The sequence below is a fragment of the Capra hircus genome, chromosome 27 (assembly GCF_001704415.2).
Source record: "Capra hircus breed San Clemente chromosome 27, ASM170441v1, whole genome shotgun sequence".
Lineage (NCBI taxonomy): Eukaryota > Metazoa > Chordata > Mammalia > Artiodactyla > Bovidae > Capra > Capra hircus.
The window spans coordinates 37,128,922-37,151,308 of record NC_030834.1 but is presented as its reverse complement, the minus strand read 5'-3'; the positions used below and the strand labels follow the sequence as shown (position 1 = coordinate 37,151,308).

The window sequence follows — 22,387 nt, the reverse complement described above, 5'->3', positions numbered from 1 at the left end:
TGCGATCAGGGCATGCCGCACTAACCTTCTCTCATCTTTGGAGGGAGTAGAATAAGCAGAAAAAAATCAAGTCAATAACAGACTTAATATACTCTGGCCTTCAATATATACCTTCCAGGAAATTTTGATTTTTTTTTTTTTCTGATGAGCCGGTGAGAAGAGGGATTTATATCTGATGCAACCACTGGCAGCTTGTCTGAGATACAGGAGCATTTAACACCCAGGGGGCAGTGATGTGGAAGGAGAGGAACTTGCTGATGGAGACACTGTATGTCCTAAACTCTGACTAGCAAGTGACCAGGCACCCAGCCAGCCCTGCAGATGGGCCTGAGTCCTGAGAGCAGGGTGCCCATGGCGGCTCCTCAAGGTTGTTTTCTGCAGAGCAAAGTTTCCACCCGCAGTTGTTCCACCAGCTGTTCACACTGAGATTATACACCTCCAGGTGGGAAGAGACATCATTGCCCATTCGTCTTTGAGTGAAATAAACTTTCTGCATGGAAAACAAAATCACCAAAGTGACGGTTCAGCGACCACAGATGTAACTCCAATGGCAGACCCTCCCACTGAACCCTGCCATGGAGCAGGTCTACTTGAGGGCGAGTCCAGATTTATGAGAGAACAAGTTCAGGACCCTCATAGTCTATCCTTCATTTCCCAGAGCACTTGGATTTCTTTAGATTCCCATGTGTGTAACACCATTTTCACAGACAAACCTGTCATTTCATTGTACTTCAAATATGGACTCTCAGAGTAAGGATATGTTATAGACCCGGTATCAGCCCTTGTCCCCATCAACACTGCAGTTGTTACACCTCAAGCCATCGTAATCTAACTTGAACCATTGAGGTAACCTCCTTGCTGGTCCTCCTGATGCTGATCTTGCTAAGAGCTTTTAGCCATTCTATTCTCCATACTGGGCTTCCCTGGTAGCTCAGCTGGTAAAGAATTCGCCTGCCATGTGGGAGACCTGGGTTTGATGCCTGGGTTGGCAAGATCCCCTGGAGCAGGGAACGGCTACCCACCCCAGTATTCTGGCCTGGAGAGTTCCATGGATTGTGTAGTCCATGGGATCACAAAGAGTTGGACATGACTGAGCAACATTCACTTCACTTTATTCTCCATACTACTCATGCCTTTCATAAACTTTTATGAGAGCACACACAACTTAAAATTTACTACTCTTCTATCTATTTCACTCACTCAGACTATAATACCTTTTAAAGAAAGAAACAGACTTTTGTGTCTATCACTGAAGACTCTAGCATAGTACCTGTCACTGAGTAATCTTCATAAATATCATAGATTTTACTTATATTTTAAACTCTCATGTTATTTTCTAAAGTGAAAAATGTATCCTCAATTGCTCACTCACTTATATAAAGACTGCATGGATATAAATACTCTGATCTGTTCTGTTCTGTTCAGTCACTCAGTCGTGTCCGACTCTTTGCGACCCCATGAATCGCAGCACGCCAGGCCTCCCTGTCCATCACCAACTCCCAGAGGTCACTCAGACTCACATCCATTGAGTCAGTGATGCCATTCAGCCATCTCATCCTCTGTCGTCCCCTTCTCCTCCTGCCCCAAATCCCTCCCAGCATCAGAGTCTTTTCCAATGAGTCAACTCTTCGCATGAAGTGGCCAAAGTACTAGAGTTTCAGCTTTAGCATCATTCCTTCCAAAGAAATCCCAGGGCTGATCTCCTTCAGAATGGATTGTGCCGGGGTCCAGCGCCAGTGGATCCAGGGTGATTCGAAGGTGGGGACAGAGTCAGCGTCCTTGGAAATAACTTATTTAATTACAGATAGAGAGGGATTAGAAAATTAGCAGAGAAAAAGATGCTGAATAACTTGGTTTACATGGAATACCAATCACCACCTACGTAGGCCGCAGGCGTCTTCCCGTTCTCCTGAAGGAGAGGAGGCACTGAGGCGCCCTGGTCCAATCTTAGAAACCCAGGCAAAATTAGCAGGCTTTGTGGGTACCCATGCACCAGATGGGAATTCAGCCAGAAAATAGTAGGAGAGAGAAAGAGGCTGAATAACTTGGTTTACGTGGGATACCATTAAAATTCCAAGATAAGGAATTTGCACCATCTACATTGGGCCACCGATGCCACTTGAATATCAGAAGGTGCCCCTCCTTGGGCTCCTTCTCACGTGGGCTTGAAAGCCAGGACAAGTAAGTAGACATGGCGAGCACCCACACTCCAGATGGGAATTCAGCCAGAAAAACGGGGAGCAAGAAAGGACGACATGGGGGAATCAGTCTTTCCGGAAACTGATCCCGATTTCTTTATTTTTAAGTTTGCTTATATACCTTTTGTTACACATAGGGATGAATACAGAGTCACGCGGGGGTCAGCAGTCCTGACCTTTATCAAAATCAGGTGCTTTACATAAAAAAAGATCTTAGGGGTTTTACATCATCTTCTGGCCATGAGGCCTGCTGACATTTTACGACCCTTTCTTTCTGATAACCAAAAAACTTATTTTTTCCAAGGGTGTTTTTTCTTAAACCAGGCACCACCCTCCAAATAAAGTTGCATTCCTATAGGGTGAGGGTGTAGTGAGTTACAATCAAGAAAGGAATTTATTTAACCCAAGGTTAACGTGATTAATCTTAAAGGGTTAATACTTATTTCTCCTATATGCTTAAAGGTTAATACTTATTTCTCCTATATGCTAGTTATATTCATTATAAGGGCAGGGAATATGGAGATCTAGCAGCAAACATCAGCCCAACAAATGAAAATCCTTTCACCAATGTTCCCCTTAAGATCTATTTAGTCTTAAGATAGTGATAAAGTTACATTTTTACATAGCAAGGACACAGTAATTTATAACAAAGTACAGTGAACTATTACAAAAGAGAAAATTCATTAACTCAAAAAGTCTAGTATTGCTAACCTTAAAAACTATTATATTTCCTTTTCTATATTCCAAATACATTGATTAATATATTCCCAGGTGCCTAAGGATATGGAGGCCTGGCAGCAATCATTGACTCAACAATGACAAAAGCCCTATGCTAATTAAGACTCTCAAAATACTCCAAACTCTCTGTGCTGTTTATGGTTGAGAGGTAGTAAACAGTCCTGTGCTAGTGGCAGGAGTATGGATAATCCTGTCACACAAGCTAGTTTGTCAGCAGAGAGGATTGACCTGAGACACCCTTGTCCCACCCAGGGCAGGGGATTAGCAGCAATTATTGGCACAACAAGTGAAAAACCCTTCACCAATATAATTCCTAACCAACCCACTATACTAATAATTTCTAACTTCCCAAAAGAATTTGCCTTTAGTAAGTCTAAAACATCTCGTGCCTCTCAGGTTGGGAGGCTGTAAACAATCACATGTGGCCAGACGAACCTATACAGGCGGGCTAGATAACCTTCAGAGGAGTTTGTAAGTTGAAACACTCTTGTCACACCCAGGAATTTTTATTGCCTTGGAGCTGCACGTTTACTCCTTCTCCAAGAGAATCGGTGAGGAACAGCCCCCCATAAAGTCAGAGGTGTAGGCGAGAGCATGAAACAGTAAAGTAGATAGACTCTGGTTTTGGGGGTAGATGCTCGGGAACAGGGGGTTTCCTGAGGCTTGATCATGCCTTTGCGTATGCCAAGCCTCCTTCCTCATGACCTTTGCCATGGGCGGAGTTCCTCATGCTGGCTCCCAGCAGGATTGGTTGGATCTCCTTGCAGTCCAAGGGACTCTCAAGAGTCTTCTCCGACACCACAGCTCAAAAGCATCAATTCTTCAGTGCTCAGCCTTCTTTACAGTCCAACTCTCACATCCATACATGACCACAGGAAAAACCATAGATTGAAGTGTAAACTGTGTTCTAATTCATCTCAACACCTCTGAACCACAAAGAGGGCTTGATTCTGCTAGTAATATAAAGCAAATTGGTTGAAAGTATACCATCTTCAGGATAAATTATGAATCATTCCTAATGAAATCTAAATTATTTTCCATTTCTCCAGCCGCATCTCCCACTAGTTTTCCAAGAACACTCTCTTACTAAGTACTCACAGCTCCTTAAACCCTCCCAGGTGCCTTTTTCTGACCTTTGTGTGTGTCATACTCTCCGACTTCTCTCCACAGCTTAGTTATCTCAGTTTTCCTTATGTTTTGAGCTGTGGTCCAGCTTTTAATGTCTGTATGGAACTTACCGACCCCATTCCCACAGCTTCCAGCTAAATAAGGAAGGTTCCTCATCAACCCTTTTTTGTTGCAATTCTTACATTTAAACATTTTTTTAAAAGCCATCATAATAACTACCATATTTAAATTCAAGTGTGTAATAATTCATAAATCTATGTGACCAAATATGTATATGATTTAATTTAATCCAAACAATAGACTATAATGTAAGCCACATTTCATTGACAAGGGAATTTTTCCCGAAAGTCACATAGCTAATAATGGACAAATCGAGAGGGATTGGAACCCAGTCATATCCATATGATTCTAGAACCCCCATTCACCTTGATATTTGCTGTTTGATATTTAGACTTCCTAAAGAGTGAGTTCCTTTAGGGCAGGAGCTGCCTTTTTTATTTCTGTATCACTTGTACTTGGTGTATCATTTATCATATACTCAGTCAGTTCTTACTTTTCCGATGAATAAATGAAAGAATGATTGAATGCACTCGTAGGTAAATGTTAGTTCTGTGGCATGGAAAAGAGGAGGAATAAAAATCCACCAGAGTTGTCCTACTTATGTTTCCATTTGAATAAAACTAGTATTCAAAAAGAAAAAGAATGCTTTCTTGTGAATACCAGAGTCTACCTCTAACCAAAAACTTTTAACATTCAATAATCTGAAGGATAAATAGGATACAGTTTATAGTATACAGTATATAGTAATCTTTAAATACTTTATTTCTCCGTTAAATAGTCCATTTCTGAAATATAGGCCTAAATCACAAAATCCATTTGAAATTGTTTTCTAGGATATTAAAAATATTGGACTATTGGAAAATAACCATCAACAAGGGCTTAAAATATAGACAATATTAAATAAGGAAAACTTATGCTGATTAAATCCTCTTGGACTTTGTCGGTTTTATAGATCATTATTTCTCATTTCCATCCAAATAAAAAAGAATATTTGTTTTCCAATAAGCATTTTTGAAATCTTTGAAATATGTGGTTTAGTCCTCAAATTAGCATAGTACTTTCCATTTCTTTCTTTTAAAAAGCATACAGATTAAGAAGTAAAATCTTTATATGCTAAACTTTAAAATGATAAATTCTACAGGATTTTTCTCTTCTTTGACTTTACAAATAACTTATGTGGGGTATCTACATTACTTTCTTTCATTTTTATTTCTTCATATTTATTTTATAATTAAGTATTACTTCTGAGATAATCCTTAATATTCTGTTCTTTAGAAATTAGTGACTATATGACAATTTCATCTGAAGAGTCCATTTTAATTATTTATTTACAAATGTCAATGCATGATATTAAATTACTGATGTAGTAGTAACTCATCAATGTCTATGTTTTGGTTCTGCTATTAGGTGTTTTGATATATTTTAATATTTGCCTACTGCAAATTTTAAAAAGTCAAGCAAAATTATAGCAGAATATTTCCTAAAGGATAAGAATCTTTTCTTTCCTCTAAGTATTTGCATTGACAATTTAGAAATAATGGAAACCCACAGTTTGGCTTGCTGGATCAGTTAGAGCAGGTCAGGGATACTGCATGAATAGGTAACCCACAAATATTAGTAGACTAAAATAACAAGGGTTTACTTTTATTTCTCAGGATATGTGTTTAACATAGGACACCAGAGGAATCAATTTATCATGGACAGTTAATAATATAAGATGATAGTGGCTCCATCTTTTTATGTGTCTCCAATTGTGGTGGCAGGGAAGAGTAATAACATAGGAGGCAATTTGGTGCTACAGCCTGAATGTGATACATTTTGTTTCTGCCCATGAACCAGCACTTAGAACTAGTAAAATACACTGCCCAATCTGTAAAGATGGCTGAGAAAAGAGATTTTTCCGTATATCATGAAAGATAGGACAAAATATGGATGAATATTAGATGTTTTTATTTGCAAATATCAGCTTGAAGTCATTCTGTGTTTATTTACACATATATCATGAAAGATAGGACAAAATGTGGATATTAGATGTTTTTATTTGCAAATATCAGCTTGAAGTCATTTTGTGTTTATTTACACATATATCATGAAAGATAGGACAAAATGTGGATGAATATTAGATATTTTTATTTGCAAATATCAGCTTGAAGTCATTTTATGTTTATTTACACATATAAAAACTGTGCTTTCCAGCTTGAAAATACTAGCTTTTCTTTCATCAAATTAGACCTCAATGTACATTTATTTCCGTTTTTGAGCTCAATACCTATTCTCATTAATAAATCAATTTTATGTGTCCTTTTTATTTTTTAGGCTCCTTCTTGGCATAAAATGCTTTTCTTGTTACTCTATATCATAAATAAAGTGTGAGATGCTCCCAGGAACTTTTATTTCTCAAGTTCTGTCTTCACATATGTTTTGTACATATAGATTCTAGTACATCCTGATAGCTACATAAGAATTTGTGTGTGTGTGGTTTCTTTTTAAACTTAGCTTACCTCCATAAGGTCTTCATTCCAAATTCACTATCTCAGTGAAAACTTCCCTTTATAGCTAAAACTGCAGCTGGCATTTATTGGGATAATGCTTCCTGCATTTATCCATCTTTAGCACACCAGTATATTTTATCTTTTTATTTTTTATTTTTTAATTAATGTTTTTCCTGTACTTATGTGTATACTTCATGAGGGCAGGGATTTTTATCTGTGTCATTCACTTGTAACTCCGATGCCTGTAATTGCTAGATATGTGATAGATATTTAATAAACCTGTTAAATTAATTCACAAGTACTGCTATTTTATATTTATCGAATTTAAACTTCTCCTAGTGACTTTTTTATATAGTAGCTGAAGCTTCAACTCTTTGACAGTGCTCTGCTTTCCCCCATTCTCCCCCTATTAAGTATGTATAAATATATATATTAATGTATGCATTATATATGTATAAATTACTGTTTGCTTTATTATGGCTGTATAAATATTGGTCACTGATAAACCAATGGAGGATCCTGTGATTCAGTCTCTGAGATGGAAAGCAGAAAAAATAGAGGCAGAAGGATGTATGGTAGTTGACTTGGTCGTCTGGGGGTTCCCTCTCAAAAACTTCTCCCTGCCATCTGCCTCTGACACCTGCATTTTTGGCACCGACCACTCACTTCGTGTTATATGGTGCCTTTCCACCTGATCATCTCTGGAAAAGTCAGTGCGTGTGGGCAGGGTGGTGACTTGTTTGTCCAAGGGCTCTTCAGTGTGAATTAGGGTCCCAGAAGACACAAAGCAGTGGTACTAGAGTGCAAGTGTAGTTCCTATGAAGCAGGAAACAGGTGCAGAATTGAGAAGGAAGATCAGAAAACAGGATGAGTTTTGTCCTGATGTTGGGGGAGGAAGCTGCCCCTGAGGGTGAGCCCCAGTCGTTAGACAGGATTCCCATGTGTGTCCCAGAAATGCATAACAATGGGCTCGTAGAGCTGGGAGGTGCTTGCAGAGGCTAGTCACCCAGCACCTCCTTCTGCAGATGGAGAAACAGGCTTGAGGTAGCCCAACACCACATAGCTGGAAAATAGCCGACTTGCTTCCATAACTTCTGTTTTCATTCTCCCAGTCTATTTCTGAATATTCATTGCTGTCTCTGTTGGCAAATCCACTTCTTATTTCTCAAATCAGCAAAGTCTGCTCTTGCAGAATCCATGCTTCCTTCCAGTTTTCATCCTAAGAGATTAACTTGAATGTGTCAGCTGTCCAGTGTTGCTCTTACCAAACTCTAGGCACAAGCTCCCCCACTATCCACTACAGTATCTTAAAAGTTATGCATTCTCATGAGTAGTTGCCAATGAATAATGGTCTTTGCGGCTTCCAGTGCCTCAGTTTGCATTATCTGACAGTGATTTCTATCTATCATTCTTGCTTTTCAGCTCTCTAATTGCTGTTAAGCCATTTTTAATGCCACGTAAATGTGTACATGGTTACCATCACATATTAATCTTTGTACATATAATTCACTGTTTTAATTAAGAGCAAATTGATACAGCAGTTAGATATACTCTAAAAGGAAAGGGAAACTGTGGTAAATATCCCACCATCATTACAAGATGATATCAGACAGAAAGTGACACCCAAATCAGATGGTGAGCCCTATAGAAAGATAATGAGCCTGTTTTATGTATCAAATTGAAAAAAAAGAATAAGAAATTGCAATAAAAAGGGAAAGACAAGAGATATCTAAACTTGAAAAGTTCAGTGACTGACATTTTATATTCTGCTTTTGGGAAGAGCCTAAGAATTCATAGTCAACCTTTTAATTAGCTGATTCTCCTAAAACCTAAGTTCTGCTTTATCATTTAATCATGTAATCCATTCTCTCTTGAATTATCTGCTAACATGTGACAGTTTTTAAGAATTCTGTCTTTTATTGTTAACGGAGGATATTTAGATGTCACTTTTAGTTATAATTTATCTGATTAAAATGACACGGAAGTCTTGGAAGTGTATTTATCAAACTAAAAGAACACTATTTTTGCTATTTGAAAAAGTGATCTGGTATCATATTCTATTGATATTGTTATTGACATAAGGACAACCTTAGTAAAAATGTTTACTAAACATATTATCTTAAAAATTCATATAAGTAAATTTTCTAAGAATGTGCTTTAGTGTCAAGGATTTTGGAGTAAGGGAAAGGGAAATTAGGTATTACAGAAGATGTAAATGGTAGCAGTGCCCCAAGGCTGACTTGAAATAGTTATAGTATTTCCCTGAAAAGCTAATATGGAACTTTGAGTCAAGCTTTGGGAATTTTAATTCTGTTTTTATCATAACATGCAGTGTCAAAGCAGTGAGTTGTGTCTAAGTTGTTCATTAATACAACTGAAATAGCTAGATTGACTTCCACATGGCCTTCTGGCCAGCTATGGAGGCAGGCCTTTACATCTAGACAGTAACTTAGGTGCTGCCTCATTAAATCACTAAGCAGTGGTTTTATATCCTGTATAAAAACAGCCCAGGGCTCGGCTTGCTAAGACAGAATGTCGATTTTCTTAGTTTTTATCCATCCATCTAGGCCAGAGTCTTATATTAAATGATGGCCCTTCAGTGTTTGCTAGAAGAATGAATGAATCACTGGTAAAAACAACAATCATAATTTTCTCTTGAATTATGAACTTTTGTATTTTGTGCTTGACCAGTACAAATAACTAAGGAATTATTCAGTGTAACTCTTTCAATGTATAGTTGATAACACAAACCACTTTCTATTAGACTACAAAATTGTCAGGGTTATAAGAGAGATGAAATAGTATGAAGGACTATAAAGGAAAATATAAAAAATTAAAATCCTTCACATAGATTTTAAAAAATGAGCCAACTGAAAATTTTCTGTTCTGCCATTTTCTAAAAATGAGCACTAAGTTAGAAATTAACATCAAAATCTCTAAAACCAAATGCAAGCATGTTGCTAACAACCGTTGAGGTCATGGCTGACTTCAAGCACTAGTTCTTTTTTTGTGTGCATGGAAATGTGCTACTTTATCTAAAACAGATGCTTACCTCAAGTCTTCTTCATTGTTGTTCAGTCATGTTTAACTCTTTGCAGCCCCATAGACTGCAGCACACCAGGATCCTCTGTCCTCTACTATCTCCCAGAGTTTTCTCAGATTCATGTCCACTGAGTCAGTGATGCTATCCAACCATCTCATCCTCTGCAGCCTCCTTCTCCTTTTGCCTTCAATTTTTCACAGCATCAGTATTTTTTCCAATGAGTTGGCTCTTTACATCAGGAGGCCAAAGTATTGAACCTTCAGCTTTAGCATCAGTCCTTCCAGTGAATATTCAGGGTTGATTTTCCTTTAGGATTGACTGGTTTGATCTCCTTGCAGTCCAAGGGACTCTCAAGAGTCTTCTCCAGCACCATGATTCAAAAGCATCAATACTTTGGTGCTGAGCCTTCTATGTGGTCCAACTCTCACATCCATACATGACTACTGGAAAAGCCATAGCTTTGACTTGATGGACCTTTGTAGGAAAAATGATGTCTTTGCTTTTTAATATGCTGTCTAGGTTTGTCATAGCTTTTCTTCAAAGGGGCAAGTATCTTAAATTCATGGCTGCAGTCACAGTCAACAGTGGCTTTGGAGCCCAAGAAAATAAAATCTGCCAATGTTTCCACTTTTCCCCTTCTGTTTATAATGGATGCCATGATCTTAGTTTTTTGAATTCTGAGTTTTAAGCCAGCTTTTTCATTCTCCTCTTTCACCTTCAAGAGGCTCTTTAGTTCCTCTTGTCTTTCTGACTTTAGAGTAGTATCATCTGCATATCTGAGGCTGATATTTCTCCAGGCAATCTTGATTTCAGCTTGTGAGTCATCCAGCCTGGCATTTTGCATGATGTACTCTGCATTGAAGTTAAAATAGCAGAGTGACAATATATAGCTTTGATGTACTCCTTTCCCAATTTTAAACCAGTCCATTTTTCCATGTCTGGTTGTTACCTCAGTCTTACTCTATTGAAGGTCATTTCTTTTGTGCTTAGTTTTTAGCACTGTATTCTTAAAGTTTTTTTGCTAGTTCTTAATCAATTCAATATATACAGTGCTACTATATGGGACATTGTCTCAAATGAAGATTGGAAGATTTTCTTTTTTCCAATTATGTGCCTAACAATGTGATTATATATTAGTGAAATCATAAGTTTGGGTTAACCTTCACAGTTTTCTGAAGCGCTAGAATATCTGCAGGCTTCCCTGGTGGCTCAGATGGTAAAGAATCTGCCTGCAAAGTGGGTTTTATCCCTGGTTTGTGAACATCCCCTGGAGAAGGAACAGCTACCCACTTCAGTCCATGAACTCGTAAAGAGTCAGGCACAACTGAGTGACTAACACTTTCACTTTTTTTCCCACAGGATAACTATATCCTCCATTAAGTCACACCCAGTTCAATTCAGTTCAGTCACTCAGTCGTGTCCAACTCTTTGCGACACCATGAATCGCAGCACACCAGGCCTCCCTGTCCATCACCAACTCCTGGAGTTCACCCAGACTCATGTGCATTGAGTTGGTGCTGCCATCCAGCCATCTCATCCTGTGTCGTCCCTTTCTCCTCCTGCCCCCAATCCTTCCCAGCATCAGGGTTTTTCCAGTGAGTCAACTCTTCGCATGAGGTGGCCGAAGTATTGGAGTTTCAGCCTCAGCATCATTCCTTCCAATGAACACCCAGGACTGGTCTCATTTAGGATGGACTGGTAGGATCTCCTTGCAGTCCAAGGGACTCTCAAGAGTCTTCTTCAACACCACAATTCAAAAGCATCAATTCTTCAGTGCTCAGCTTTCTTTATAGTCCAACTCTCACATCCATACATGACCACTCAAAAAACCATAGCCTTGACTAGATGGACCTTTATTGGCAAAGTAATATCTCTGCTTTTGAATATGCTATCTAGGTTGGTCATAACTTTCCTTGCAAGGAGTAAGCATTTTTTAATTTCATGGCTGCAGTCACCATCTGCAGTGATTTTGGAGCCCCCCAAAATAAAGTCTCACACTGTTTCCACTGTTTCCCCATCTATCTGCCATGAAGTGATGGGACCAGATGCCATGATCTTCATTTTCTGAATGTTGAGCTTTAAGCCAACTTTTTCACTCTTCTCTTTCACTTTCATCAATTGGTTTTTTAGTTCTTCTTCACTTTCTGCAATAAGGGTGAAGGTTATTCTGAGGTAACTGATACTTCTCCCGGCAATCTTGATTCCAGTTTGTGCTTCTTCCAGCCCAGAATTTCTCATGATGTATTCTGTATATAAATTAAATAAGCAGGGTGACAATACAAAGCCTTGACATACTCCTTTTCGTACTTGGAACCAGTCTGTTTTTCCATGTCCAGTTCTAACTGTTACTTCCTGGCTTGCATATAGGTTTCTCAAGAGGCAGGTCAGGTGGTCTGGTATTCCCATCTCTTTCAGAATTTTCCACAGTTTATTGTGATCCACACAGTCAAAGACTTTGGCATAGTCAATAAAGCAGAAATAGATGTTTTCCTGGAACTCGCTTGCTTTTTCCATGATCCAGCAGATGTTGGCAATTTGATCTCTGGTTCCTCTGCCTTTTCTAAAACCAGCTTGAACATCTGGAAGTTCAGGGTTCATGTTGCTGAAGCCTGGCTTGGAGAATTTTGAGCATTACTTTACTAGCGTGTGAGATCAGTGCAATTGTGCAGTAGTTTGAGCATTCTTTGAGATTTCCTTTCTTTGGGATTGGAATGAAAACAGACCTTTTCCAGTCCTGTGGCCACTGCTGAGTTTTCCAAATTTGCTGGCATATTGAGTGCAGCACTTTCACAGCATCATCTTTCAGGATTTGAAATAGCTCAACTGTAATTCTATCACCTCCACTAGCTTTGTTCGTAGTGATGCTTCCTAAGGCCCACTTGACTTCCCATTCCAGGATGTCTGGCCCTAGATAAGTGATCACACCATCGTGATTATCTTGGTCATGAAGATCATTTTTGTACAGTTCTTCTGTGTATTCTTGCCACCTCTTCTTAATATCTTCTGCTTCTGTTAGGCCCATACCATTTCTGTCCTTTATTGAGCCCATCTTTGCATGAAATGGTCCCTTGGTATCTCTAATTTTCTTGAAGAGATCTCTAGTCTTTCCCATTCTGTTCTTTTCCTCTATTTCTTTGCATTGATTGCTGAGGAAGGCTTTCTTATCTGTTCTTGCTATTCTTTGGAACTCTGCCTTGAGATGCTTATATCTTTTCTTTTCTCCTTTGCTTTTTCCTTCTCTTCTTTTCACAGCTATTTGTAAGGCCTCCTCACTCAGCCATTTTGCTTTTTTGCATTTCTTTTCCATGGGGATGGTCTTGATCCCTGTCTCCTCTACAATGTCACGAACCTCCATCCATAGTTCCTCCAGCACTTTGTCTATCAGATCTAGTCCCTTAAATCTATTTCTCATTTCCACTGTATAATCATAAGGGATATGATTTAGGTCATACCTGAAAGGTCTAGCAGTTTTCCCTACTTTCTTCAATTTGAGTCTGAATTTGGTAATAAGGAGTTCATGATCTGAGCCAGTCAGCTCCTGGTCTTGTTTTTGTTGACTATATACAGCTTCTCCATCTTTGGCTGCAGAGAATATAATCAATCTGATTTCGGTGTTGACCATCTGGTGATGTCCATGTGTAGAGTCTTCTCTTGTGTTGTTGGAAGATGGTGTTTGCTATGACCAGTGCACTCTCTTGGCAAAACTCTATTAGCCTTTGCCCTACTTCATTCCGTACTCCAAGGCCAAATTTGCCTGTTACTCCAGGTGCTTCTTGACTTCCTACTTTTGCATTCCAGTCCCCTATAATGAAAAGGATATCTTTTTTGGGTGTTAGTTGTAAAAGGTCTTGTAGGTCTTCATAGAACCGTTCAACTTCAGCTTCTTCGGCATTACTGGTTGGGGCATAGGCTTGGATCACCGTGATATTGAAAGGTTTGCCTTTGAAACGAACAGAGATCATTCTGTCGTTTTTGAGATTGCATCCAAGTATTGTATTTTGGACTCTTATTGTTGACTGTGATGGCTATTCCATTTCTTCTAAGGGATTCCTGCCCACAGTAGTAGATATAATGGTCATCTGAGTTAAATTCACCCATTCCAGTCCATTTCAGTTCGCTGATTCCTAGAATGTCGATGTTCACTCTTGCCATCTCCTGTTTGACCACTTCCAATTTGCCTTGATTTGTGGACCTGACATTCCAAGTTCCTGTGCAATATTGCTCTTTACAGTATCGAACCTTGCTTTAACCACTAGTCACATCCTTAACTGGGTATTGTTTTTGCTTTGGCTCCATTCCCTCATTGTTTCTGGAGTTATTTCTCCACTGATCTCCTGTAGTATATGCGCAGCTACCGACCTGGGGATTTCCTCTTTCAGTATGCTATCATTTTGCCTTTTCATGCTGTTCATGGAGTTCCCAAGGCAAGAATATTGAAGTGGTTTGCCATTCCCTTCTCCAAAGGGCCACATTCTGTCAGACCTCTCCACCATGACCCATCCATCTTGGGTGGCCCCATACAGCTTGGCTTAGTTTCACTGAGTTAGACAATGAAACACAGGCTAGTCTTCTGTGATTATGGTTTCAGTGTGTCTGCCCTCTGATGCCCTCTTGCAACACCTACTGTCTTACTTGGGTTTCTCTTACCTTGGATGTAGAGTATCTCTTCACGGCTGCTCCAGCATAGTGCAGCCACTGCTCCTTACCTTGGACGAGGTCGCCCCTCCTAACCTTGAAGGTGGAGTAGCACCTCTTTGCCCTCCTGCACCCATGCAGTCACCGCTCCTTGGATGTGGGGTAGCTTGGTCTCACCCGCCACCCCTGACGTTGGGCTGGGGTAGCTCCTCTCGGTGACACTTCTGCATGGTCCATCGCAGCCGGCATGCTTTTTAACTAGTGTGAACTAAGTCACACTAGTTAAGCCTAAATTAGTTAACATACATCAACATCAAATAAAATGGACTCCCACCAAATACCCTTGAATTAGTAAATAATACATCCACAAGACTGGCCAATTTATGGTCTTAGAAATCAGGATTATGGTTACCCTTCAGGGAGAGGTGGGAGTGAATTGTCCTACAGGCCATTTCTGAAGTGAGATTAAAGTTTTGTTACTTGACCTGAGTGCTAATTATATGGGTGCATTTTGCCAAAATTCTTCCTGTTATAGAGTTGTGATTCATGCAGTTTTATATACTTCCATTAAAAGTTTACTTAAAAATTATTATATGCACAGCTGTCTACAAAAGCTCTTACATATTTAGCTTTTGGAAACAGCAGTGATGAATGCTGTAAAAGTCTGGAAATGCTCATTATTCTCTTAACCTGGTGAACCAGAACTACTCATTGCCTTGTATTGACTCCCCAGCATCTGCTTCTGTAAATGGAACTGATTTTTTTTTTTCTTTAGACATTCCTATTTATTCTTATGGCTGGATTTGTGATTGTGGTCAGTGGCCAAGAGTGTCAGTGTAGCATTCCTCAGTGTGGCTGAGTATCAGTATAGCATGCAGCATACAGTGGCAGCCAGGCAAGAGGAGCAAAGTCAGGGGCTATTGACTAAACTGTGTTTCACATCTTTTGCTTTCACGAGTTAAATTTGGTTTTTGCCCAACAAATGGTTCACTTTGAGTGGGAGTTTCAATTTTGAATGAGATGTCTCCAACTAATAAGAAGCTATTAGTTGCTAAGATAGGATGGTCACAATAGTATTCACCCAGCAGATAGACAAAAAACAAACACACATGGTTATCATTACTCTAGTCATCCAACAGATAGAGTTGCCCATTCCAGCGTATATATTAAGGGCCTTGGATACTGACAGAAAAAGCGTCTGCTTAAATTAATTCATGAAGTGATACTTCTGGACCACCAACCCAGATAATATCTCTTCAGAACAGAAAATTAATCTGTACTTTCCAACTGTTCACGTTATTGCAGTGTGAAACCATCATATTGGTTACAAAATACAGATGAAAGCCAGTGATGGCCATGCTTTAATCCACAACATTCGTAATTTTGAATATTTGTGTTTGATCACTCAATTGCCCTCAGGCATAAGAAAGCTATTCTAATCATACTGGTATTTGATAAACAGGCTGAGAAGTTTGGCTCTGGGTATAAAGTCTGGCTTCTTAACCTGTTTTCAGAGCATTTATGGTGTCACAATATCCCAGTCTTGAAGCAGATATAAAAGAAGGTGTGAAATATAAAGATGTAAAAGACAATGTAAAAAAAAAACCACTTTTTAATGTCAAGGAAGTTAGGAGCCTGTCATCCTACTCATCTCTTCCGTGTAGCCCTGTTGTTCATCCTGTTTACTTTTTAAATGTCAATAATGCCTAGTTTGTCAGACATGCTTTATGTAGATTATTCAGTTCTGGCTGGTTTACACATTTGGGCATGGATGCAGTGCGTGCTAAAAGCATGAATTTATAGACATAAGTGAGGGTAAAGTGAAAGGGATAATGTTACTTATGAATGAATTAATACACCCATGGAACTTCACCCAGCCATAATGGAAACACAACTCTAGAACATCATTACAAATTTAGTGTAATAAATAAACCCTGAGCATTATGAGTTAGTTTGTATTATACAATTAAATGAAATATACTCTATTTTGGTAATAATATAAATGTATGTGTATCCAGAAATTCATTTTAAATATTTCAGTCATGATTATATATCATATTATTATATTACCATTTTAAAGTAATTCCCAAAGGAGAAAATGAAAAGTAATACAAGATCAGAATTCATTGCTATTTGCCAATCATTGGCAAAGGAAAAAAGAATGATTCAAATCACTAGCTTTAGTAAATACATTACTTGTCTTCTTTTACTGGCTTCAAATTCTCTGTACATTTCACAGCAATATATTTTAATTAAATATGACCTATTCCCTAGAATTTACAGAGGATTATGTACCAATCACAGTTATTCTTAACATATCATGTGCCAATATGCTTTTGATTTTTGAGTCATGAATAACAATCATATCATATTCATACAATGAAAATGTAATATTTAAAAACTAGGTATGCATTTTAATACATGTAATATTTATATCTTAATATCAAGTTTTCATTCAAATTAAACTCTAGCTAATGTAGAAAAAAGAAGTATATATATATATATGATTTAAATTTTCCAAAAGAATTTATGCACCAACAATGGATGCTATGAATAAATTTGGATTATTCTTTGTCTGGGATTATGTCAATTTTGTTTGGCGTATTGTTTAAGGTAGGTAAGTGTGAATTAGACAAAGTCCTATTTCGTCATGTGGGCAGTTAAGACCTGGGTTGAACAATGTAAAATGCTGTACATTAGGTCAGTCAATACTAGGCAACCAATAAGAGTGAATAGTAGCCATTTTGGCTGAATTCTCTGAATCAACATCAGTTGCCCGTGTAGAAATATGCTCATGTTGTCATTAATCTCAGGAGCCAAGACATTAAATATTTATTGAAGGCATCACCATTGCTGCCAGTATCCCATAAACTTTGTATGAAAGTTTCCACAGGCACCTAATTACACCTTACTGTCCTAGTAATTATTTATTTCACCAAATACTTGATTTCCACTGAGTAAACACTGTCAGTACTGACTGAAGCATTATCTACACACACTGAAGTCTTACATCATGAATTTTTAGACCTGAGGTATCCTAGGGGATGCTTTTTGACTAAATTTTAAAAAGCCCTATTAATTATACATAATTCAACATATAACATAATTGGTTTTGGAATTAGAATATGAATTTCTCTTTGAGAAGAGACTAGTGCTTGTTACTTGTTAGTTGTCATAAGGAGCAGGTAAATAAATTATTTCACCAACTATTTATGAGGAATCTAAAGCATCACTATGAACAAAGCTAGTGGAGGTGATGGAATTCCAGTTGAGCTATTTCAAATCCTGAAAGACAATGCTGTGAAAGTGCTGCACTCAATATGCTGGCAAATTTGGAAGACTCAGCAGTGGCCACAGGACTGGAAAAGGTCACTTTTCATTCCAATCCCAAAGAAAGGCAATGCCAAAGAATGCTCAAACTACCACACAATTGCACTCATCTCACATGCTAGCAAAGTAATGCTCAAAAATCTCCAAGTCAGGCTTCAGCAATATGTGAACCCTGAACTTCCAGATGTTCAAGCTGGTTTTAGAAAAGGCAGAGGAACCAGAGATCAAATTGCCAATATCCGCTGGATCGTCAAAAAAGCAAGCGAGTTCCAGGAAAACATCTATTTTTGCTTTATTGACTATGCCAAAGTCTTTGACTGTGTGGATCACAATAAACTGTGGAAAATTCTGAAAGAGATAGGAATACCAGACCACCTGACCTGCCTCTTGAGAAACCTATATGCAGGTCAGGAAGTAACAGTTAGAACTGGACATGGAACAACAGACTGGTTCCAAATAGGAAAAGAAGTACGTCAAGGCTGTATATTGTCACCCTGCTTTTTTAACTTCTATGCAGAGTACATTGTGAGAAAGGCTGGGCTGGAAGAAGCACAAGCTGGAATCAAGATTGCCAGGAGAAATATCAATAACCTCAGATATGCAGATGACACCACCATTATGGCAGAAAGTGAAGAGGAACTAAAAAGCCTCTTGATGAAATTGAAAGAGGAGAGTGAAAAGGTTGGCTTAAAGCTCAACATTCAGAAAACGAAGATCATGGCATCTGGTCCCATCACTTTATGGGAAATATATGGGGAAACAGTGGAAACAGTGTCAGACTTTATTTTGGGGGTCTCCAAAATCACTGCAGATGGTGACTGCAGCCATGAAATTAAAAGACGCTTACTCCTTGGAAGGAAAGTTATGACCAACCTAGATGGCATATTCAAAAGCAGGGACATTAGTTTGCTAACAAAGGTCTGTCTAGTCAAGGCTATGGTTTTTTGTGTGGTCATGTATGGAAGTGAGAGTTGGACTGTAAAGAAGGCTGAGCGCCGAAGAATTGATGCTTTTGAACTGTGGTGTTGGAGAAGACTCTTGAGAGTCCCTTGGTCTGCAAGGAGATCCAACCAGTCCATTCTAAAGGAGATCAGTCCTGAGTGTTCTTTGGAAGGAATGATGCTGAAGCTGAAACTCCAATACTTTGGCCACCTCATGTGAAGAGTTGACTCGTTGGAAAAGATCCTGATGCTGGGAGGGATTGGGGGCAGGGAGAGAAGGGGACGACAGAGGATGAGATGGCTGGATGGCATCACTGACTTGATGGACATGAGTTTGAGTGAACTCCGGAAGTTGGTATGGACGGGGAGGCCTGGTGTGCTGTGATTCATGGGGTCGCAAAGAGTGGGACACGACTGAGTGACTGAACTTAACTGAAATGTATTATCATATAGTTGTATACCAATAGTAATGAAAAAGCATATTTGTTTCTCTTTAATAACTATCACTCTTTTAATTTACGCATCATAATTTGTTTCACTTCACTTTTCTCATTTGTTAAAACAACCAATCATTTGACTAGAAGATTCAAAATATCTTTCCTATTAGAACCTTTAAAATCATGCCACAAAGACATTTATTTCCTTCTTGATTCCTCTATTTTTATGCTGTTATTGATGCATTAAAATGACAATCTTATCTTAGATTTTTATTTATTGAGTAAAGAAATAAGTGTATGGAAAGTTACCAAATAAATGATATTCTCACACTTTGGAAGCCTGCCAAGTGTACTTTTAATTCAAACTATATTCAGAACGTGTGGGACCCTAGTACTATATTTATGTCATAGGAAAATGACCTCTTCCTGATTTGTTCCATGCCCTGTAAATCTGAGAAAAGTTGAAACTTCATTTTCTAATAAGTAAGACTTCCTTCATGTGAGTTTCCCAGAGTCGTGGGTCATATGTGTGTGTACGTGTGTATGGTTATATATCTATATCTATCTAGCTATCAATATCTATCAAGAGAAAACAAGACACAACAGTAACCACGATAGGAAAGAGAATGTGCAAAAAAAATAGAAACAAACATTAGTAGATAGAAAATTTATTTGAGTAGGGGTTAGAGGCCTGGAGCTTGTCCCAGCATCATTGTGGACAAGCTTTTTGAACTCCAAGAAACCATCCTTATATGTTTACATTTTTCTTACGTGTAAGATGATAATATACTCTTTATCTGAGGCTGCAGATTCTGTTTCCCAAATATCCTCATTAGGTTCTCTCAGAAATCACTACTTTTTAATGAAAAATTCTTATTCCTCTAAATTCATTATAAACCTTTCAGTTAGGAATGCAATGAGGCAAAGCCTACAAGTGTTAAAAAAAAAAAAAACTAAAAAAAAACTGTCAATGATGAGTTGGGTTCTGATATCATGTTGGGATAAAACATAATGGCTTATCATCATTGAAACATCTTCAGGTATTTTTCTACTTCTAATTTTTATAGTATTAATGCTTCTTTCTCATGTAAGTCATACACATTTGCATGTTACTACTGTTAGTTTTGGTGTTGGTCATAGTTCATACAGACTAAAAGTATTTCATTTAACTGTATTGTATCATGTCCCCATATTTTACATTGTGGAAGTTGTGACCCCACTTACTGTGTTATCACAGAGATATAAAGTATTTGCTTAAATAATAAATATTTTTAAATGATTAACTCAAAAAATGAGTAAAACCTTGCTTGTGAAACTCAGAGGTGTTACACTTAGCATAAAATTTAGCATTAAATTCATTTTATATGTCTTTTAGTGTTTGTGGTGGTAAAATGCACACTTCACACTATAGTGTATTTAACGATATGTAGGAAGTGAAAGATAAAAATACCAAGTAGGGAAAACTTTTGCTTACAATTTGTATCTAAATAGGAAGAGTGAAATGGGACAGTGGCCAGAGTGGACTTTGGGAGCATACTTTCTGAGCTTAGCTCTTGCAAAGACCTCTCACCATTCTCAGATGCTTTTCTCATCTTCATGTTTGCATGAAGTAATTCATAGGAAGCACATTTAACACTGTGAATAGTCAACACAGGTTGCTTCAATGGTTCACACAGATTGCCCTGGGAGTCTGTGGCTGTCCATGAGATTTCTCTAGGCTTCTGTAAAATCTAAAGTATATTCATAAAAATATAAGGATATTATTTACCTTTTTCACTCTTTTCCTTAAGCTTTTTCACTCCTTCTTAAACTCTGGGGAGTTTTTCAGACTATTTGAACTGTGAAATTATGAATATGGAAAATATGGAAACAGATATAAAAATTGAATATGGAAGCAGTTGTAAGGATCCAGCTTTCTTCAATTTTAGCCAAATAAGATTTGCATAATGTAAAATAGTGCCTCTCTATAAGTATTTTTGTTTTGGAAAATGCAGTTATTTCTATAACTACCCTCTAGCCATTTCTGCTTTGTCATTTTTCTTCCTTGACTTTTGATCTTTGTGCTTATTATTACTTGTGTCTGGAATATTCTGTCCAACTCTCTACTTGACATTTATGTCTCCACTTGAATGCCACTTCCTCAGAAAAGTTTCCCCAGATCTTCAACTTGAAGAAACCCTTGATCTTTTCATACAGTGAGAAAGACATACTCTAATTTTCGACTTGTCTTATTTTCTTTGTAGCATTTAACATTTCTTGAAATTATATTGCCCATTTTGTTTCACTCTTTTATTATCTATAAACAATAAATCTCAAAAATATTTATGTTAAGAGAGAAATCAAATACAAAATGTCATGTACTTTGTCACGTCATTTTAAAAACTTCTAGAGATGTCAAATGTGTAGTGAAATCGTTTCCTGTGTCTGGAAATGGGGAGAGAAATTTACTACAGAGGGGCTCAATGGGCCTTTTAGAGTGAGGAGATTCTTTTAAACCTATAGCCTAAGATAATCCCTCAGAAACAAAGACAAGAGTGTGTATGCTAAAAGAGCAAAATATGCACTTGGAAAAAGTTACCTGGAAGCATTAATTCCAAGACTAATCTTAGTAAAATTAATAGATTTTAAAATATGTAGCAGAAATAAATATCCTTTAGGCTTCAAGACATCCATGAAGTAATTTCAAAGTGACAGAAAGTCACATTGGTATTATTTTGAGAGTAACTTACAAAGAAAGAACACAGAAGACAAACATTTTGAGGAACTCTAGAAAAGAGTGCAGTGCTAAGACTTCATGTCCATCCAAGGGGTCATGTAACTATCAATATACATACATCAATTGTAAACACTCAAATCTGAAGAAAATCCCCAGCATCACAAGCCTTTTGTGAAAAAGCTACCATGGGATGATAACAAAGGAATCAATGCTTGGGGAAGCTGGCAAAGGACTGGTTGTCTTATTCAGTTCAGTTCAGTCGCTCAGTCATATCCGACTCCTTGCGATCCCATGGACTGCACCATGCCAAGCCTCTTTGTCTAACACCAACTCCCAGAGTTTACTCAAACTCATGTCCAATGAGTCAGTGATGCCATCCAACCATTTCATCCTCTGTCATCCCCTTCTCCTCCTGCCTTCAATCTTTCCCAGCATCAGGATCTTTTCAAATGAGTCAGTTCTTTGCATCAGGCAGCCAAAGCATTGGAGTTTCAGCTTCAGCATCAGTCCTTCCAATGAATATTCAGGACTGATCTCCTTTAGGATTGACTGGTTGGATCTCCTTGCAGTCCAAGGGACTCTCAAGAGTCTTCTCCAACACCACAGTTCAAAAGCATCAATTCTTTGGTGCTCAGCTTTCTTTATAGTCCAACTCTCACATCCATACAC

The 22,387-nt window shown here is 38.1% G+C and overlaps 1 pseudogene; it reads right to left on the bottom strand.

Annotated features, from left to right (window-relative positions):
* Nucleotides 1–14,431, bottom strand: part of LOC102172787 — a 42,748-nt pseudogene extending 28,317 nt beyond the window's left edge.